Source organism: Elephantulus edwardii, unplaced genomic scaffold (genome assembly GCF_000299155.1).
Source record: "Elephantulus edwardii isolate Elephantulus edwardi_28Jun2011 unplaced genomic scaffold, EleEdw1.0 scaffold00415, whole genome shotgun sequence".
Taxonomy (NCBI): Eukaryota; Metazoa; Chordata; class Mammalia; order Macroscelidea; family Macroscelididae; genus Elephantulus; species Elephantulus edwardii.
Window position 1 is genome coordinate 326,631 of NW_006400165.1, and position 4,087 is coordinate 330,717.

General features: G+C 46.4%; 1 pseudogene; it reads right to left on the reverse strand.

Moving 5' to 3' along the window:
* Positions 1-412: 412 nt before the first annotated feature.
* LOC102860783 lies at positions 413-931 on the reverse strand (annotated as a pseudogene).
* Positions 932-4,087: the final 3,156 nt, after the last annotated feature.

Below are 4,087 nucleotides of genomic sequence, written 5' to 3' on the forward strand. Positions count from 1 at the left end.
ATTACTCAAATTAAAGATCACAATATTGAATTCAGTTCTTGAAAATAAACTGGAACCTACTGGGCAAAGAGGTGGCCAGTCTCTAGAAAGGAAAAGTATCATGTCACATCACGGTAAATACTTCTGGTGGTGATGCCCCTCATCTTTCTCCAAAGGGTCTTTTGATTATTTACTCAGGTGCATACTTGACAATTAGGGGCCTATCAAGACATTTCTTTTTTTTTTCTTTCATCTTTTATGAGGACTTTTATGGGTGACACAAAGCCAGCTACAGAGGAGGTAGAATCTGATGTTTGCTGAGGACAAGGAAACTTCTTTGCTTTTCACAGCCAAAAAGTAGCCTCTGGACGACATGGGAGTGTGACAGTCACAGGCGCTAAATCAGGGCCACACAAGGTAGGAGGCCTCAGGCTCAACTCACAAGCCCCAGGTAATCGTCCATCAAGGAGCCAATAGCAAAAATGTCATTCTTGTCCACCCGGGTTCCCACAATCTTCAAACAGATTTCATCTTCCTTTTGCGTCACAATGTCCTCATCCATTGTCTTGTAACAGGGAGGGCTGGAGTTGGGATCAAACTCCATCTCCGATGGGATGGAATGTTGAGAGATGAAGCAGGGCATGGGACCGATTTCTGTGAAGAGGCCAACCTTATTGACCTGCATGACAATGGCATCCACGACCTCCCCTTTAAAGGGCCGGAACACAATGGCCTTGTATTTCACGGGATACAGGACAAAGCCTCCGCCTGGCTGGATCACACCCGCACCGATGTTGTCGATGGTGGTGACAGCAATGACAAAGCCGTACTTCCCCGTGCAGGTCCCCTCCACCTCGGTGAAGAGCTTCTGCTTTACGGTGTTGAGCAAGTTGGGGGCGAAGTAGCGCGGGTGCAGCAAGATCTCGTGCTCCAGGGAGATGTGGTAAAACATCTCGGCGAGGAAGCCAGAGTCCACGCCCACCGCTGCCGATTCCTGGAAACACTCTCTCAAGACATTTCAAGGGCTACTGGACATAGTATCTGAATTAGCACTGGTCTTGAAGACTCAAGCATCAGTAGGCTCTCCTGCTGGGGCAAGAACCTACCAAGACCAGGTAATAAACAGAGTCCTGGCTGGAACCCAGCTCTCGGTGGCTCCCCTGGTGTTCCACCTACCTCCCAGTGCCCATCTGGCCAGCACTGGAGCATATAATTGGAATCGATGGACCTGAAGCTGAAGTAACCTTCACGTGGGATCTCTGATCTGTGCCGTAAGGGTTCTAATGGGAAAGGCAATCATAAAGAACATCACACCTTTAAATCTCTCAAGGCTATCCTTACCTTATCTCCATTTAAGTCATCATCCGTCCAGTCCCCGCAGAAACGGAGTGAATCCTTGCTGGCGACGATAGACTGATGCAGACGTCCTTAGTAGTCTAGACCGCAGCTGTGGTGCCATATTGTTACTTGTACAGGTTAATAAAGCTTCAGGTTCACAGTATGTGGCAAATGATTTAGCAAATATGTGCTTTTCCAATCCAATTAGGGATGAACCTCAAAAACAGTGGGGCAGGACAAAAACGGTCATTTCCTGTTTTCTCAGGGATGTACTAGCTTCATTTAACACCTTTTCACCTCCCACCACCAGCCTCCCCACCCTCACCCGAACGCATGAGTCCAAACCCAAAACTATGCTGTCAAGACACCACCTATTACACGGGTCATGCTAGCAAACTAGAGGCCTTGGTAAGACACATATATGCTGGAGGGTGGGGGATATACATGACACTCAGAAGCTGCCACTTCAAGGAAAATTTTATGGACTCAGTGGTCAGAGCAGAGTAGAATGTCCCTCCCCAAATAAAGCACAAATTGTTGCATCTTGAACCTCTCACCACAAAGAAGGCACTTCTGTACCTGATAGCTTCTTCAGATTCTGGGGCAAAGCATCCCGCCCTGGTCCATTTTTCAGGTGGCACAGGAAGTGGAGAGCTCGGACAAGTGCAAGAAAGGGACCCACACACAGTGTGTTCACAGTAAAAACAAGCAGCTGCTGGGACCACATGACCCCACAGAGATGTCTTGACTGGATTGAGCTCGAGGATGAGAGGGGGGAGAGAAACATCATTGTCATTTCTTAAGGCTTTGGCTGTACCTGTGAGGGTGAGAGTTCATGAGCAAAGAAATGACCCATAATGGCACGGCTTGTTGTTGTCATTGTGTACCACTGGGTCAGAACCAACCGATAGCTGACTTTCTGACGGGTTTCCAGAGACAGTTAATCACACAAGATGAGATTGCCCATCCTTCTCCCATGGAGCAATTGGTGGCCTCGAACCACATGCCTTTGAGATTGCAGCCCAGCTTCTTGTCACTAGGCCACCAGAGCTGCGGTTTGAGTGAAAATTTGCAGAGCAAATTGGTTTTCCACTTGACCGTATTTTGTTTGGGGCATTCATTACAATGGCCACCCTGTAACCACACTCCTTCTGTTGGTCCACCTCTCCAAGTCCTCCATTCCCCTAGTGACACCGTGTTAATCATCCCCTAATTGTCTACTGCTCTTCCTTCCCTATCTTAACACGTGGCTGTTATCTACTTCTTGTTGTACTGTAAGGCAGCGCAGAGCTCTGGTGGCCAGTGGTGAACTGGGGTCAGTCAACCCCAAGGCACCACAGCACAGGAGGAGGATGGGCAATCTCAGGCCTGTTTGTTCCTTGGACAGTTAATGGCACTCCTCTCCATACCAACGCTCAAAGGTGCCGATGCTTCTCCTGTCATCCTTATTCATTGTCCAGATGTCAGATGCGTAACAGGGACTGGAAAGACTGTGGCTTGAATCAGGCACATCTTAGTCTTTTTAAATGACATAATTGCTCTTCAGGACTTTGGAAAGGTCCCTGAGAGTAGATGTGCCAATGCTGTAAATCTCTGCACTCCTGACTGCTGGTACCAAGGGCGTTGATTATGGATACAAACAAGATGAAATCACTGACACTCTCAATCTTTTCATGGTGGCCTACTGACCTAGTGGCAAGGATTTTTGTTTTCTTGATGTTGAGGTGTAATCCATACTGAAGGCTGTAGTATTTGATCTTCTGTAGCAAGAGCTTCAAATCCTCCTCACTTTCAGCAAGCAAAGTTGTGTCATCTGCATAATGCAGGTTCTTCATGAATCTTCCTCCAATCCTGATGCTACATTTATCTTCATAAAATCCAGCTTCTCTAACGATTTGCTCAGCATACACATGGAATTGGAGTGGAGAAAGGATACAACCTTGATGCACACTTCTCCTGATTTTAAACTAGGTCGTTTTCCCTTGCTCTGTTTGACCAGTTTCTTGGTCTAGGTGCACTGGAATTCCCATTCTTCTCAGTGTCAGCCATAATTTGTCATGATCCACATGGTCAAATGCCTTTCCATAGTCAATAAAGCACAAATAGACTTTTTTTATAGTCCCTGTGTTCAGCCAAGATCCATCTGACATCAGCAATGCTATCCTTAGTACTACAGCCTCTTCTAAACCCAACCTGAACTTGCGGCAGTTCTCTGTCAATGTACTGTTCGAGCCGGTTTTGGATGATTTTCAGCAATATTTTGCCTTCATGTGATATCAATGATAGTGTTCGATAGTTTCCACATTTGGTTGGATCACCTTTCTTGGGAAGGAGCAAATAGGGATCTCTTTCAGCCAGTTGGCTGGGTAGCTGTCACCCAAATTTCCGCGAACAGACTGGTGGGCACATCCAGGGCTTTAAGTGTTATTTGGAATAAGTCCATTGCTACTCCATCACTTGCTGAGGATTTCTTTTTTTGCCAATGTCTTCAGTGCAGCTTGAACTTCTTCCTTCATCACCACTGGCTCTTGTTCACATGGTACTTTCTGTAGTATATTAGTGTCGGCCAATTCTTTTTGGTACAGTGACTCTGTGTACTCCTTCTATCTTATTTTGATGCTTCCTGGACCATCCAGGACTTTGTCCACGCATCTTTCAGTATTACAACTCAAAGCTTCAATTTGTTTTTCAGTTCTTTCAGCTTGGGAAATTCCAAAGGAGTGAGAAGTGCCTTTTTTATTCTCGAACTCCACGTCTTCACACATTCTGT